Genomic DNA, 18,115 nt, shown 5'->3' on the forward strand with positions numbered 1-18,115 from the left:
CTCCACAGGCGACTTGTTAGGCTTTGCGACTTGTTGGGCGGTGTTTTTTTTTTTTTTTTTTTAATTTCCTTCTTTTTTTTTTGTTTTGTTTGCCCCTGTACTTTCTTCTTGTTGCTGTAAACTTCTTTTTAATCAACTGGTTTGTTGGGACAATATGACCGCCGTTGGCTGACAACTTGAGCGGTGCTCTTCCCGTTTCCTCTACCTGATCCATCCCAGCAGCTGAGTGTGCTTTTTTTTTTTTCCCTTTACCCCTTCCAACACGCTTTACGTTTCTGAATCTCGAAGTTTTGTTTTGGCAAATGCTGAGTCCCAGGCTCTCTAAAACCTGCAGCGGAAGGAATAGTGTGAACAGTGTATTGATTGGTTTGAAGTGATTCCCAAGAACGCTTTTAAGATCAGTTTTCTCAGAACTCCAGTTCTAGGAGGAGGAAAGTGACTGAGGTTCCCATTACCTCCCCACTTGCTTCCTGAAGAACGTGGTTTTGGAGAGGACAAACACATTTTCTGTGTATTTTTATTATTCCTCTTGTAAGACAGTTGTGATTCTGGCTGGAAAAATAGTAAAATGATTCACTAGGATATGGCTGTGGCTGCCTAGCAGCTGTTATTTATATACAGCAGTTAATGTATATGGTAATCTACCTGCACGTAGGAGACGGTGGCCAAAAGTGCTTTTGTGGTTAAGGTAAACCCGTGGACAGTAAAGTGTGTCCCTTGGGGAGCACCGAGTGCCTCATCTGGCCATTCAGTTGAGATGTGTTTGCAGAATTCATTTGTCAGTGTTACAACGTTGATAAAATTAATTATTTTGATGTGTTGGGTTCCAAAACTGTGGCCCTGAATAACTGGCGTGGCACTGGACTCCGTCCTGGTTTCCAACTGTTTAATTGCCTTGAGCGGTGGCAATTACATTCAGCAGTGTAGTGTTAAGCCTGGAAGCGATTGCAGTAGTGAGCACAGGAGAAACACGCAAAAAGGTTAGGTGATTGCAAATGGTGTGGGTTTCTTTGGGAAAGAAGTGGCCCACCTGTGGAAACATGAAAAAATCAAAATGTAACTCTTCTTCAAACTTACTAACACCGCAGTTTGCAGAGGCCTTGACTCGCCCCTGGTCCCCAAAGTTGCTGATCTTGGGTTTAAAATGACACGGTGGTTTTATTTATTAGTATTTATATGGTGGTTATGCTATATGCCACTGGTATGGACTTGAGGTAGCCGTAATTACTGAGATTGTTTCTATTATATGGAAATACTGTGGTTGAAAACACAGTAGCAGAGTCTACAGGCTTTCTCTGTGTGTTTTATCCAGTCACTGTCAAACCTTACTTATATTTGCTGAAGATTTTCTGTGGCGATGTTTAGGTAGTAGAGAGGTGGATCCTCAGTGTCTCTAAGTAAATGTACAGTGCTGTTTGCTGTGCTCGCTGTAGAGCAATGTAGTAATTTTATGGTTTCAATGTCAGAATTTCATAGATGACAGTCTTTTTATAGCAGTTAGGTGTTTTTTTTTCTATGCTAGTGTAGCAAATCAGCAAATTGTCACTTCAGAAAGAGACAAGAGAGAGGACAAAGTCATTCCTAAACTGAGAAGATGAAAGTATATGTGCATGTATGAACGTATGATCTGGCAGCTAGAATCAAGCTGATGACAAAATTTACTTCACCACCACTGTGCTGTTAGGAAAAAAAGCGTATCTGGTGGAAGATTATTCAAAATATTTGAATTAAGTTTATGGTTTTCATACTTACAGGAAAACCAGCATTTCTCATCCTGCAAAAATGTGAGTGTCTGCTGTATGCAGCAGTTCTTTCAGGAGAACTGCTTGAAGCCTCTGAGAACTGAGTTGTCAGCCCTTCTCAGCTTATCTCCCGCTTTGTCATGGTTTCCAGGTTGTGATTAGCAATAAGCGATCTGCATGGTGAGCACCTCTGATGTACGCGTGCAGTCGTGGTGAGGCAGCCTGGCATCGTGCTGGAGGAGTGCCAGGAGCGAGTAACTTCAAAATTTTGAAGCTTGAATTTTTCCGACTTGGTATTGTTGAGGTTGAATAGACATGGTGAGAATGAAAAAATTACTTATGGAAAATAATCCAGGTAATAGTAAGGTTCACCGCTCTGAAAAATTTTAAAGACTTAAAAAGCATATTGATTTAATTTTAAGACTTAAAAAGCACATCTAGTTGTGGCAGTTAGTTTTGGATGCAGTAGTCTTTGATTAGGATTCGTGACTCTCAAAAAATTCATTATGGATTAACGCTGCTGTCAATACTAAATCTTTAAGTGTGGAATAAGTTATTAGTGTGACAGGCTGTGCTTGAAGGTTGGTCTGTGTAGCGCGTATAGGAAATCTTTCTGTTCCTTTGCTTTTATTCCAAAAGAAGCTTTGGATCTGAAATGTGATCCATTTTTCTGCAAGCTGTGTTTGTGGTGAACGAACAAGCGAATGATAAGAAATATTTGAAAAGTCCACCTTGTCCAGGACAACTGGAGCTGGCAAAAATTGATCATGGTTATTGAAACCTTGTTTGCATGGTGGCAGGCTGATGATGCTCCGATTGTGTGGCCGGACTGGCACAGCCTCTGGCACAATTTCTGAGTGAGTGTTAAACGAGTACAGTTTGGGCAGGTGGCAGCAGGCCTGAGAAATGGTGTCTTTTTCAAACCCTGCGTGTTGGGGGCTCTGCTGGTTTTGTATTGATGTAGTTCTGCTCATGGCTTCCTGGCAATTAATTTAATGATAAAAAAAAAAATGCTGGTGAGAAGGTAAGAGGGATTTTGAGGAGGGGAAGTCAGCCACACCTTAACGTTAATGGTAAGAGGTGGTGGCTGCCCCAAAAGGGAGCAGACAGACGGGCAGTGGAGATGAAACGTGTTTATCAAATGGTTGACTCTAGCCTACTGTTAAAATGTGGAAAATTATTATAAAAATGATGTATCAAGTAACTTATCAAAAAGAAATAAGTGCGCATCCTGCGGCTTTGGTTTGATCTAATTGTAGCCAGAGACATTTCTGACGTTTTGTGGTGACTTTCAACTGTCACCATAATCTTTATGTGCTTTGGGTTTTTTGGGCTACCGTAAGTGTTTCACCTTTTATCTTCTTTTTCTTGCAAATAGAAATAAGCATGCATAGGTAACAGGTAGGAATAATATATTTTTTAATTTTTTTAGCATTACTATGTAGCATTTGTGTGGTCTAAACGACCAAGGTAAACAAGAATATGAAATAAGAATTAGTAGATTTACAGAAGTTGTTCAGGGTCATGTTCAATCCCCACAGGAATCATTCATCTCTTTATGATAGTTCAGTTTGATGTCCTGTGTATCACGAGCTTATAGTGATGTTCCTAGACCATGTGTATAACTCTGATTTTCTAGTTAAAATATGTAAATTAACAGTTTTCAGGCTGAACCAAAAAAATTTTGGGAGGATTCTTTTGAGACACCTTTGCCCTCCCCCTCACAAAATGCCGTGGGAGATGAAGTGTTCGGGGTTTGGATGTTGTATGGAACAATGCTTGAATTGTTAATTCAAAAACTGCAGTACGTTAATATTTGTGAAAAAAAATTGTAATCTGCTCTTTGATATCTTTTGAAGGCAGTTGCTGATAAGAGACCAGAACTCGGGGAAGGTTGGCTGTGTAAGCAAAGGTAACAGGTGTCAAATAACCATATTCTCACTTAATTTGTACATAGGAAGCTCAGGCCACCCAGAGCGTGAAGCACAAATACTTTGGTAGGTCTGACATTCATAGTCAGGGAAGTGTGAGAGGGGAAGGTTGTAGTAGTCTCTGTGAATGTGTGAAGCTTTTTTTTTTTTTTTAAGTCGTGTGATGTCATGTCGTGTCATTGTTGTGTCGTCCCCCTCCCTTCCCCCCCCGGTACTAACTAACTGGGATTTCTCAGATTATTTGCTTAAAAGTCACCTCCCAGACAGCAGGTTGTCTTCCAGGTACACAATGGCGACTTTGATGCTTTTTATGTTCTGCAGAGCAAACAGTTTCACAGTTGCTAGTGAGTGTGTCACTGGGGCATCATTTATAAGTCCTAATACACAGGGGTGGGTCAGTATAAAAGTCTGCCCATTTTACTTGGGTTTTGTATTGGTCTCAGCACATTCCCCACTTGTGCCTGGTTGCTGGGTTTTGGGCACAGGCTTAACCGGCTCCTCCACAGTGCCCGTGCGGAGACCCCTTCAGAATCGTAATGAAAACACTCATGGGCTATAGTGCCTAAATTTTGCATAAAAAAGATTTAATTTTTTTTTTCAATTAGATTTTGTTTTGGTGTCTGCGTAAATCTTGAGCCTGTTTCGAGTAGAAAGAAGTCTTATGGGCTGTTTTCAGAATGTGCAGGAACCTTCTCCACCCCAGAAAAGTACCGTAAACCCAGAAAAGAACCATAAACCCCCCAAATCCCTCTCACCCCTGCTGCTCAGTTGACTGTCGGTTTACTTCTAGCTGACACCAGCAGGATGAAGTCTGTGGGCTCTGCGTGTAGTGTTGGCTGGGTAGCGTTTCAATGATTTACCTGAGGTCAGCCAAGGGAGCCTGGATTCCCTGGGGCTGCCGGTACTTTTCTCAAGCTGGCTCTTGACCTCTTTGCTGATGTTGAGGTCCCAGCAGCGGCAGTGAAACCCGGCTGCCTGGCAATGTCACCCTGCTGCAGCTTGGGGAAAGCAATGAACAGCAGTGGAGAGCTGCTAATTTAAGGAAGGAAAGTACTGAAATGGGTCATGGTTGCTTGATGTTTAGAATGCTGTTGTGTGATCCTGCAGGTTTGGGAGTTAACGGTGGAAATGCAAGGCTACATCTTGCCTATAGCGACTTAATTCCCTCCACTCATTACATAAAACTTACTTTTAACTACTTCTCACCAATTCCCTCTGTGTTTCAGCTGAATGCGTGTTTTGCTGTCATTGTCCGCATCTGTGAGTACAGGTGACTGGCGCATTGCATGAGAAGTTGCAGGGTGAAGGTGGGAATGAACCTTTGGATCGAGTGTGGCAGTGGCCGCAGAGGTCCCTTGCGTGAGGGCTTTGCTGGTCAGTAGTACTGTGCCCGCAGGGACCTGTGGCTTGGGAGGTGGGGACCTGCACGAGCTGTGCTATGTCTTGGGCAGGGCTTTGCTGCAACCTATCTCCACCAGGTCTTGCCTGTGTTCAACCACCTGAGGTACGAAGGAGGAGGCCTGAGAGCCACGCTGGGGTTATGCCCCTGTTGTCTGAGCCAGCAGGGTAAATGGTTTTCGAATTATCTAAGGCTAATACAGAGAAAGACTGAATTCTGTAATGCTTATTAAGAGGGGCATAAGAAGTGGACAGCATGCAAGTCCTTGAACTTTGAAGGTGTTTTCAGTAAAGGGTATGTGTGGTACTACCGTGGTTGGCCGATGCGCACAGTCCCTGTCTTTAGCTGGATGAGATACATTAGTGCTTTCAGTTTGGCATTATGTGGTTTCTCAGTATTTCAGCATTACTTAATGGTGATGGAAGTGAAGTGTCTCTTTGTGGAAGAGTGGCTTGATAGTGATTTCTCTTTGAGCAAATGCAGTGTTGGGCTGCTGTGAGTAATTCCTGTAGCTCTGAGGGGACAACTGCGGAGGAGCCTGTGAAGGCACTCGGTGTGTCAGGAGAACAGGTCCTGGAGGCAATTTGGGGTTTAGGGAGTTGCCAGCCTTTCTTCTCCTGGGTGACAGCCTTCCACCAGTGGAAAACCATCTGATTCTCATAGCTTTTTATGCTTAAACTTTGGTTATAACAGTCACAGATGTTTTAGTTCTGTTATAAAAACACCACTGGAAGTAACACTTTCTCAGTTGTACCAGACTATGACATCTTTTGGTCGTGGCACATTTAATTTGGTAAAATAAGATGGAGTAAATGGGCGAGAAATGCTGGTGATGTTAGTTATACAGAATACGGTTCATGTAGCTTTAAAACAATTTCCTGGTTCTTCAAAGGAAAACAAACCTTTTCATCCAAATATAAATTGAATGGATAAAACATGCAACAATGCTGAACCAATGCTTATGTATATTGAAAATAAAGTGGAATTCTTCTAACATCAATCCAGAGTATAGCACAGATGTTCTCACTCAGAAATACTTTGTGAGCAGTAAGAAAATAAAAAGTGGAGCAAAAAGTATTAAAAAATTCTGCAAGATACTTTAGGGCATCTGTGCTCCCCCACCCTCCTTTTATAATATACATTATATATTTTCCTTGTTTCTTTGAGGTCATTTTACTGTAATGCTCAGCAAGTCTGGTACTGGAAGATAGATTAAAAAAAACACCAAAAAACCAAACTGCCTTTGAGCAAAGTTACATAATCCGGTGGTGCTGTTTAAAAAAATGAGAAAGAAAAAAGAATACAGCAGCACAGATGACTTAATACTTGTCAAAATGACTAATGTTTCCAGTGGAAGAGAAATAAGTCAAATTCTAAATTGAGGGAAAAAAAATTTATGTTAACAGTGAACATTAGGGCATTTTTGTTTTTGAGATAATTGCTTTAATTTTATTTGTTACAATACTTCAGCAGTGTCAGATTTTTTCTTACCGGTAGCCTTAGTTATTTTCTCAAATTGGTTCCAGATATTTGTTGAATCAGAAATAATTTCAATAACTATTTTGTTGCAGTGTTTGCTGTTGCTCTTTTTTAATCAGGTAGCAGGTACGTGACAGTAACTTATTTCCTACTTCAGTTTCTTGTTGTAAAGTGATACACGTTAATAACCTATTTAGTCCCAAACAAAAGCAGAAATGTGTCCCTACTAAAAGCTCTTGGACTAGGTCCCACACGCCACGTCTTAGGGCCAGGGGTTTCCAGTAGAGGGGAAGAGTAATAGAGGTCGAATGTGTTTCTGTGGGAGGGGGTGCGACTCTGGCTGCCCAGGAGCAGAGAGGAGCATCCCACGGAGCCGGGCCCTGGGATGCTGCTGTGGTCCTGCCAGGCACCAAGCTCTGGTGCTGGAGCAGTTGGCTGGTGTTGCCTCCTGGATCGTTGTGTCTCCAGCTCATCAGGAATTTTATGGTAACAGAGACCAGGCTGAGAGAAGGGAAATGAATGTGGGGAGAAGGATGGTCTTCCGTAGGGGAGGAAAAAAGGATAGGATGTCCTGGGAGACTGGCAAAAGGAAGCCTTTTGGGGTAATGATAAATGGATATAACTCCCAGTGTCTTTTCTTTCACGTGAGAGGGAAACAGGAGTTTGCATGGAAGCAAGACAGTAATGAAGTAGATTAAGTACTGACAAATATAAAGAGCTGAAGATGGGTAGAAACTGCTTGACGTGCTGCCCTGAGGTGACTGGTCAATTTGGGAAGAGGATGAAAAGTTGACCTCAGTGGTACAACAGATGTCACCCACAAGTCTTCCTTTTTGAAAAGAAACCTGTGGAATTTATTACAGGAAGCGTCCCTTTTTGGGCAATAAGCTTAGTGAAAGTAGTGAATCTCTGATTTGGTACGGAGAATAGACACTATTTTGGAAAAGCGATGTCACATTTTTGGACAAACTTTCCACATTCTCTCATGCTCTGCCTGCTGCTGATGCAGCGAGATTTTGAATCCTTTGCAGGAGGAGCAAGCTGGTACATCGTTAGCAGTTTTCTTTTTAAGTGGCCACATTTATAGGATTTTTGTTCCGGGTATGCATGTCTTTACAGACTAAGAATGGCAATTTAAAATGTTTCTGGTGTTCGTGTTGTATTAATAATAAGAGAAAAAAAAAGTTATGTGGGTATAAAATGTTTTAAATGTAGATAGGACTTTTGGGAGTGCCTGTATGTTTGTGTGCGCACCCACTTAGGTGTTTTCATTTGTTTGAAGAAATGTAGCCACACTTACTAAATGAAAAAGTAGTTTCATCTTACCCCATCTTTTTTGCATGTGCTTTCAAAGTTGTTGAGTTACTCTATCTTTCCCTTAGGCAAAGGCCGCATAATGTTTTGTTTCTTCTCTATTAAATGTCAGAAGCAATATCCTACTTGTGAGAAACTTGGAGAGATACACCTTTTTGTGCATATAATGAGAAGAATGACTTTGTTCCAAGTTCCTGGAGTCCTTCTAAACAGGAAGGAGCAGGAGCAGAATTTCATGAAATATGGAAAAATTACTTCTAGGGATGCTGGAATGTCTCTGAGACCAAGTAGCCTGACAGTTTTGTTGCTATAACAACCTAAATGACAATTAAAAAAAAAGAATAAATTGGAGGCTTCAGAACCTTTAGCTTCTTTAATAAACCGCTAAGTGGAATAACAAGGCTTGATTTAATTTGGTCTCTCCAAGAACCTGTTGTACTAAACGTTATTTGCATTTTTTTAAGTGTGCATTTGTTTGTGCTGTCAGTTTTTTCCCCTCTGCCTTCCTGTGAAGACTGCTTGCCCGCAGCTGTGAGTGCTGGGAAAGCGGCCAGCTACCAAGTACCAAAAGAAGAAGAATTTAGGCAGCTGGGCTGCGGTGGCCGGGCTGTGGTGTCCAGCCGTTCCTGGTGAATGAGCCTCTGGCTTCGGAGCCGCGTGCAGCCTATGAAGATGAAGAGGGAGAGGATTTTAGCCCCCTTGAATTTGGCTTCGTCTTTTGGCAGTACCAGGCTGCTGGAAGACTGCTAGCCTGAAGTGTTAGGCTTTGCTGAAAGTTAGACAATATTGTGCGATTGTAATAATTTAGCCAGCTGGAGAGTAACGATGTTGATACATATCACTTGTGCTAAATGTTTCTACCTTTTATCATAGCGAGATGAGCACGCTGACGAAGACGCTGCTTCTGCTGCTGCACTGTAGGTCCAAGGCGGCTGGGGACAGGGGAAAGGAAAATCCTCAGCACAAGATGACTCTGCTGTACTCACTCAGTCGAGCAGAGTCCAGTCTTCTGGGCATGGTGCAAGTTCAGAGCATCATTTCCAAATCCTGTGTTGAACACTTTTTTTTTTTGAATACTAATTTGAGAAGATAGGTTTGATGTATTCTGCCCTGAGTTTCCTTAACAGCAGCTTTTACTGCTTTTTCTATTTTTTCTTCAAATGAAAAATAGCACAAATAAATGTGGTCTGTAATAATTCTGGAAAATTTGAAGTCTGAACTTAGAAATTGCAAGAAAAAGTGGACTGGGTGAAATAAGAGCTTTTAAATTTGGAATTGTCTGTTAGCATAGGCTCTGTGTTGTAAAACAGCCAGTGAACATGGTTTAAAATGTCTATAACTGTGTGTATCCAAAATATTTGTATAAGTGTTTAAAGAGAAAACGTTCTGTATTTTCTAAACTTAGCTAACCTGGTCTAAAAAGAAAATGTTATGCTCTGTATGTAAAACAGTGTATTTAACTTGTGGTTATGTTAGGCAATGGAGTAGTCTCACCCGGTACCCAGCAATCACTCAAGAACGTACTGCTTTTGTAAACTAAAACCAGATGTTAATATGCATGAAATGTTATTGTAATCAGTTTCTTATAAATATCTCCTTTATTAGTATAGTTGTTTGAAGTAAATTCCTGATGACACTTTTGTTGCTTTGGCGTTGTCACAACATAGCTATTGTTAGCTTGAAGCCCCCCTGCTAAATTGAAAGCTGTAGATAATGAGTATCCAGTATTGTATCTTTGGGGGTTTATAAAATATTTAGCTGAAAAGGCTCCTGGTCCTCACTCTGTCTCTGTGGAGGTAAGAAGTTTCCTTTGCTGGTGGAATTCCCTAGCTGGGGAATGAAAGCATCAGCAAAGGGGAGCTACCTTGTAACGAACAGCTAATTTGTGCCTAGTTAAATATTCTTTTGATATTCGAATATGATGTAATTAGCTTGCATGTACTGCTGTTTACCTTTTAAGATTTGGAGAAGTCTAAACAAGCTGCTGAAGGGAACTGTATCATAAATCTACTTCTGAAATATTTTTTGAGGATTGTATATTTCAGACTGAGACTAAATCTGCTTTTTGTGGTATTATTTTTTCTGGTGGGAGAAGTGCTGAGCTAAGTGGTTAAGGAAAGGTTTGGGCAGTGGTCGGGTGTCTTCCTGCACGCTCTATGGGATGATCAGATAGATCCATCTGGGAATCCTCTTTCTAGAAGTGCTCTCAAGGTGGCTGTATAATTGCTTATGCGTGGATGCTACTCTTCTGACTTTAAAAAAAATATGTAGTTTAACATTTACTGTAGCCAGCTACTGTACTTAAGTGCAATTTTTAGGAAATGGTCTATTTTGTTATAAATTACTTCCATTTCATAATTCAGTACTTGCTTGGTCTCATAGCAGAACAAAATAAAAAAGGGGATTTTTTTTTTTGTTTTATGTGAAAGCTATTAAACTATTTTGAATCTGTAAATCATAATAGCTAATTTTGTAAAATATATATCCTGTTTTACGGGTGGTCGGTGTTTCCCTTTATTAGACTATGTATTATGTCTGTGATGAGACTGTGTGTAAAGACTGCTCTAGCTGCCTTCACAAGTTACTTCTGATTCAGTGTGCCAGTCTTCTGTTGCCTTCTGAAAGGCTTTGTTTCCAAAGGTTTGTGGATGCCAAAGACATTGTGAAGAGAGATCCATTTTAAGATATGGGTACACTTTTTTTTCTTGATCACTTTTGGAGATTGAAGTTGTGTGTGATAATGAAATGAAAAAAAAAAAGGTTTTCTGTAATTAATTAATGTTTTAGAAGGATACTGTTATTAATCCAGAATTTTCCTGTCACTTTTTAAAAAAAATGTGTTGTTCCTTTCTGAACTACAGTGCGGAGTGTAGTAATTCACTTTGTGTTTGGTGTTACTCTGCGGTGTAGGCTACAATCTGCGATAGGGAGCAGAGACCTGAGATCAACCGGAAGGCGGTTTCCGTGAAGACCGTGTGGCTTTAGATTTGTGAACTGTGCCTAGATGCAATAAATAGGAGGGTCTGGTTTTTTTTTTTGCAATTGCAAATGTGCCTTTTGCAGCATCAACAGCAAATGGGAGTCAGTCCGGTGCTGCTCACCTGTCTGCTTTGCTGTGCGTGAGGAGCTGTAAAATCAAACACTGAGCTCAAAGCTGCCCAGATTTACCTATTTTAATGTTGTAGCTACCCTTTCACTCCCTCTGAATAAGCAGGCCTCCCAATCCAACATGGTATGTAAAAGCAAATTTGTGGAGTCTGCCCCCTCCCCTTGCAACTGTAGATATAGCTCGTTCTGCATCACCACACCTGCTGCCAGCCTCCTTCCGAGAGCAGACTGCAGCCGGGCAATTAAGCGCTCCTAACATCTGTTGGTGGTACGCCAGCAGCAGGGCAAGGCTTTTAGCTTCGATCGGCTCTGGTGGTTTGGGAATGTTGTTAAATGGAGAAGGGAGAAACAAAATATCAGAGTCATTTTGAAAGAAATACAAAGTAAATATGCAGAAGGAAAAAGTGGAACTAATAAAATTTACCACTTCAGTGTCTTTTTTTTAAAGCTTGGATTTCAATCCATATTATGCTCAGTATAGGAGAACTCTGCTAATTAAAACTAGATCTGTGTTTTATTGCTTCATAGGCAACTTTAATGGTGATGATACTATTTAGCAAGTGCTTTATATCACTTTTCAAGTAATGTTTATAGCTCTGTACTGGCATAGGACCTGTCTGTTTGGGAGGCCTTTGAAAACCAGCTAATAAAACTCACTTGAAATTCAGATGCTGAAAAGCATGGAGGCTTTTCCTCTTTGTGTCTTTAATTTCACTGTTGTCCTGGTCACTGTCGTGGATTTGAATTTCCAGAGCTGTATCCAGACTTGCTGCTGCAGAGCTGTGCTTGCTGTGTGCCATACAGGCACCAGTTCTGTTGCCGTAAGGTGAGCGGAGGCTCCGATTTGCGATGTGGTTGGGCTGCCATGGCGTGTTCTTCTCCAGCAGGTTAATTGTTTTCATAGCTTGCTTTCATTATCGGATGAACTACTTCAAATTGCCTTTATTTTTAACGCGGAGGTAAGATTATACATACAGGTTGTACAAGTTGTTAGCAAAGACCAAATGTTTTGTGCCCATACACAGTTAAAAGATTCACTAACTCATCTGTAATTCAGAAATCAGTGTCTTCAGAGAAGTTTAGTGTGACTTCAGTAATATATTGTAAAAAATTAATGAGAGGTACTTTCTTCATGACAACTGTTCCTTACTACATTTTAATAAATTTCCAAGTGCACAAGAACCTTAGGTATGGAAAGAGGCATATGTAGAAATGAATAGGGGAGACTATAAATACTGTGGTTAGGATTTAAGAAAACAGTTACAGCGTCTTTCGGTTCCTTTCAGAAGCATTGGCTGAATCTTGTGGTGAAGATACAGGAAATATCTAGTTAGTTTTGCTTCCCTGGTGCTGTGATTTGAGAAGGGAAATGTATCTGCCAATGCCCTGCTTTTTCAGGTGTGAAATAGGGGCACAGAGTAGGAATGGGCTCCTTTTAATCACTGCTGTCCCAATGCAACCATGCTTTAACTGGGAAGCCCTGTAGGTTTATTCCAAATACAGGTGATGGAGAACGGGAGCGCTTGCCTGGGAGCAGTGTCATGTATTCCCGTGGCTCGTTCTCTGCGAGGACCTCGTTAACTGCGTTTCACAACAGCATGATGTTAATTGCAGCAAGCGGGTATTGCATAAAGTCCTTCTATGGTTTTTCTCTGCCTCTTTGTGTTACCTTAGGAAAGAGAAAAGTACTTTGCTGTACTGGTCATCTGTGCTGCAGCAAAGCTGTGATGCACCTATCAGTTATAACAGCGTGCAACACTTGGACTAGGAGCAAGGAGATGGCTCTCCAGTGCTGCCTTCTCTTAATTTGGTAATTTCTTTCTGTGCTTCACCACCTTCTCCCTTCAAAAACCAAATCCACAAGCAAACGTCATAGCGTGAGTTTGGAAAGTACGTAATTATCCCCACGGAGTGCGTGAAGAAGAGAGGCACAGGAGGTCGCTGCCTGGTCCAGGACCGCACAAGCAGTTCGGCACCGAGCTGGAAATAAAGTGCCGACCTGCTGACTCCTTAACCACAAGACTATCTTTCCCCTCTAGTAAGGATGTGGTAAAATATCGCTGTATTTAATCCTTCTGCTCTCCTGTAGCTCAGCCTCCGTAAGAAAAGACATGCCATGCTTCGCCAGGCTGAAAAGGGAATATTTTGTGGTAATGGGCTGTGGAAAAAAAAGTCTCTTCATCTTAGAAAAGTGTGGACTTTGTCATGTTAAAGTGCTTAATAATTTCTGTTTCTTATGTAATATTTTGCAATTTATTCATACTCTGATTGAAACTTCTATAAGTAATCTGTACTTGGCAGTAAGGATGTTGATTCCAATATTGCATACTTGTTTAAATGTTTATAACAGAATGAAAGCAAGGAAATGCTGATGTTTGAGTTTAGTATATCTATCTAAAGTGATTTATGAATAGTGCGTGTGGTTGTTTTTTTTTTTTTTTTTTAAGCTAAGTGATACACTGAAGCCAGAAGATCTATCAGTGATGTATTTGGCTTAATAATGAGAAATTTAGAGAAGGGAGAATATTGATCCATGTTAGCGGAATTTAAATCTGTCGCCCCTGCCCCTCCCTCATTACAGTGCTGTACTTTTCTTCTAATACAGAAGTGTAGTAAGTAAGATGGTCATGGGCGAAAAAATCTGAGGTAGTAAGTGTTATAATAGCATTCAGCTGATGCTGGTAAGAAAGAGTTGTCTGCATGCATACATGTTCATTTTAGATTGATGGGGTTAATTGCCTTGGTCTCAACTTTGCTTGTAGACTACTGTGCTCCTGATGGTGATTTAAAAGGAACTCAATCTACCAAAACTTTTTAATCCCTTCTGCATGCACTGCTGAAGAAAGCATGTTTTCCCCTTGTAGATGTAAGCTTTTGTGATTATAATGTCATATTCAGGATCTCTGTATTAGGGATAAGAAAACATGCGGAGCTGCAGTAGGGCTGGAGAGAGCAAACAGGGCAGTGCTTGCTATAGTATTAAATAATAATAATACTAAGCCCTGAAAATTGGGATATTGCAAATTATAATTCCACCCCTAACCAGCTTTTTAAATGACTGGTTTGAGTTTACTAAGTAGTGATTTATTCTTTTGTGTTTTAAAAAACATGCTGCACAACTGCAGTTTATTATTACCACTTTTGTTGAAGCCTTCAGGTTCTGTTAACAGCTGTCATAGTCATCATGTTATCTCCAGCATTTTGCAAAAATGCAGCTGGTGGACTATGCAAATGGAAGCATTTAGTAAATAATTTCAGATGACATTATAACCATTGTTCATCTTTTGCCTTCAGAATTTGTATTTTCAAGTGAATGTGTACGCCTCTGACAAGCACGCCATTATTAGGCATGAGGACGTACAATGCGAAGTAATTTCTTGAAACTGGATAGCCTGCGAGATTTCAACGAAACCTAGTAGCAAATATCTCTAGTGATTTACATGCATTATTTTGTGTCTCTTCCTTGTTGTGGCATATCCCTCTTGCTTTAGACATCTCTCTTCATTAGAAAGCCCTCGAGAAAATAAAAGCTGCTTGTATTTAGATTTAACCATCCTGAAGTTAACAGCGATGATGCTTTGTTTCCTTTGCTGCCTCTGGAAACAGAGCTATTTCTGACCTGTTCAATGGCATCGCTGTTCATGGCTTTTTCATCAAAATTCATTCTGTTCTGCTAGTTCCTAGCCTCTGCTATTTTCTGGTGTGTTTTTTTGATTCTTGCAATCGATCGTTGCATGACAACGTCCCCTTTACTTGTATGCAGTATATGCACATTGAAGGCTCTGATTTAGAAGATTTCCTGCTCCTCGTGCGTTACTGAGTTACATGATGATGCTATGCCAAGAAATCATAGAGAAAGTAGTACCTCCGTTGTGGTCATTGCTTCATCTACTGTGTCTTGCAGTAGAGGAAAGGAGGAGATGGTCTACAAGTGTTTACACATGGTGTATAAACTTCCTTTACTCTGCCACATATATATATATATATATATTTTAGGCTGTCTCTGGCTGTCTTTTAGGTTGCCTTTGGGCTTCTCTTTTGTTGTCCTGAACTCGGGCTATTCCCTATACTAGAACAGTAATCAAGGAATTCTGTACTGCCCTATTAATTTTGCATCCTGATTACATGAGCTGTTCCTTAAGGCACGCAGTAACAAAACAAAAGGGGTGGCTGGTGTGCAGGAATGATTACAGCAGCGTGCTTTTGGTCCAGGCTCTGTCATGCTCTTACGTGCCACACTGTTCTCATATGCCTGAACTCGCCGTGTGAGGAGATTGCAGCCGCACAGATTTTTCAGCTACCAGCAGTACTGTCATGGGAATGTCGATGCAAATGCTACTGAGTCAGGAGTTTTAACAAAAAGTTGAATTTTATTGAAAGCAGTTGAACTGCAATGCATGGTGAGGAATGAATACGTGGTGGTAGGACTCTGCCAGTTCAGATGTTGCTTCTTTTCTGTTTGCCCTGTAGCTTGTAAGTGGGATGTGATTCCAAATGGAGATTGTTCTGATAATGTTTTAAAGGGATATTTCTTTGTCTGTTCTATCCCAGGATATATTTATATTGAATTTGAACACCATTAAATAACTTCAAACTCATGTGTGTTTTTAACAGCTAGTGAAACTGTTTTTCATGTGAACACTTTTACTAATGTTAAGAGGACATATAGTCAGCATTTCAGCAGCGACAAGACAGAAAAGGCATTAGATGAGCTTATTGCCAAGCAAGCTCGATATAGAAATCAATATTAGGAAAAAAAACAACAAATAATCAATGTGAGGGAGGGGAAATGATTTAGTTAAAAATGTAAGTAGATAATAATGTGTATTATACAACTATATACTTTTGATCGAAGCCCCAAGCCTATAAATTCAGGTAGGTTCACTGATGTACCGGTTGCTCAAACATAACTCCCATCTGAGTCAACTGAACTTCTTTCATAAGAGAAAGCAGCATATCCTGAGGATCAGAAACACTGAAGGACACTCCTGTTTTGAATCTTATGTTTCCAGATGGAAATGGAAATGTTCTCAGTTTTCTCCCTCTTTCCTCCCCTGCCCCCGGAATTGATTGTAGCTGTAGAGCTAACAAGGCTAGACTGTCTGCTTTCACAAACCAAGCACGCTTCTGTACAATTGTGCTCTTTGCTTGCTGCTTTATCAGTCCAGGGCAAACTGTTCAATCTGTTTTTTTTACAGCACCTCCTTTTTATTACACTTGTACAGAGCATGGGCTTGGTTGTTAACATTCAGCTGGACTGTGTACAAAAAAATAAATAGGAGTCATCCCGGCTCTGTCGGCCATTGAAATACCTTATCTGCTTTTCTGTTTTAAAAAGCCGATTCATATCTTATCTGCAAAGAATAAAAACTTTGCAAACATCCTACAGTTTGTGCTGTATGAATGGAGAAAATAGTCTGTTTCGTGTCTGGAATTTGATATTTACATATCGAATCTGAAAGGTAGAGCATCTGAAAGAGAAAACAAAACCACTTTTGAGTCTTGGGATGAGCATACATGGCAGCAGTGCCCTACAGGAGAATGATTGCTCTGTTGTGGCGTGTTACGTGATCAGGGTCACATTTGGTTAGAAACTTGGTAGAAACACCCTGAAATCAGCAGAATTGTGTCTGGGCATTGATGTGCCAGTAAATGTCAAATTCTGCAACTAGACTCTTAATGGTGTACATTCGGCATTATATGACATGCAGTTTCTTTAGGCAGCAGGTGGATTCACATTGTGTCATGAAACCTGTGCAGTGTACTTCCTCACCATGAGCAGAGCTGGTCTCGATCCCAAGGGTGACCCTGCACAGTTCCCAGCTCTGAGTAAGGCTGGTGCTTTGGGTACGGCTGGATCACTGGGGATTACTGGTGTGCAGAGGCAGCAGGCAACGGGGGTGGGAAGGAGAGACAGAAGGATGTATTTGTACTAAGCTGTTACGTGGACTGTCCGTGTCTGTAAGCCTGCTCCTTGGAGGCAGTGAATGTCACTGATGTCACTTGCTTGGGTCACTCTGCAATAATACCTGTGGAGGGAGGTGCTACACGGGTGATTGTGACATCCAAGGCCAGAGGGGACCTTCTGCTTTGTTAACCTGACCCTGTGTCATTACCCTTCCTGGAGTCCCTGTGGGGTGACGTGCCTGAGTGAGTGACAGTCCCTCCTGATTGCACGTCAAAGCGGTTCCCTAGAGATGGCTCTGCTGTGGTTTGAAAGACCTCTACTGAAGTTGAAGCCAATGCATTTCTAGGTAAATGCCCTGGTGAGTGATTTTCTTGCTACTGAGAACGTGCAGGGTATTCTGTCTGTTTGCAGTCTTGTGTTGAAACCAGTGTGGTGGGTGTTTGGTCTGCAGGAGTGGATTCTGTTTGAATTTTTCTGGTAGCCCTGGAGGTCTCCATGAATCAAATTCTTCTGTGCCTGTGGATACTTGCAGGTTCTGTGATGTTCATCCTTCCTTTTCTGGATGGTTTAAACCAAGTATCATCAATATGGAAAACTGAAGAGAAAAAGGGTAATGCAGTGAGAGACTACATTTGATTTTGTAATGGTTTCTCTTCAGATGCAGTCCCACTATCTTTATTTGGTCTCTGGATAATCACAGGATTAAATTTCATTGGATTTCAGTTACAGGAACAGAGTCCATAATTAAGGAGTAAAGTAAATGGTCCTGAGGGTCAGGTTACTGATGTTTGGAGGAGTTACTTAAGTGACTCTGCTTAATTTTTGTTTAAGGGTTGACCTTTTATGGGCTTTTATTGTGGTTTTTTTTTTTTTTTTTAATGTCCACTCTTGTACTTGCACATGTAAACAAAGGCCCTACTGAAGTTGAATTTTGTTGCTGTCTTATCCAGGACCAATTTGAATTTTGTTCTCGAAAATCCCCAAAGTTTCCAGAGTGTGTTTGGAGTGGCACGATGAAGTGTGTGTGAATGCTTTCCCGTGATGGAGAGCTTCCATGCAAGTGCCGTTTCTCATCAGGGTGGAGGAGTGGTGGTATATGGAAATGCTCAATTATTCAGAAGTCTGGCAGCTCCACCGTAACAGGTTGAGTTGAGCATGCAGTTTGCTTTTGGTGTGAGTTGGTGCTACTGGTACCAGCTGCTGTAGAGCCTGCTTCCCCTCACGGGCAAGGGTT

General features: G+C 41.0%; 1 protein-coding gene across 1 annotated transcript in view; it reads left to right on the plus strand.

The window, feature by feature from the left end:
* Positions 1–18,115, plus strand: part of PARD3 (par-3 family cell polarity regulator) — a 480,197-nt gene that overhangs the window by 28,224 nt on the left and 433,858 nt on the right. The window lies entirely within an intron of this gene.

This window comes from Charadrius vociferus, unplaced genomic scaffold (assembly GCF_000708025.1).
Source record: "Charadrius vociferus isolate BGI_N301 unplaced genomic scaffold, ASM70802v2 scaffold61, whole genome shotgun sequence".
NCBI classification, from domain to species: domain Eukaryota; kingdom Metazoa; phylum Chordata; class Aves; order Charadriiformes; family Charadriidae; genus Charadrius; species Charadrius vociferus.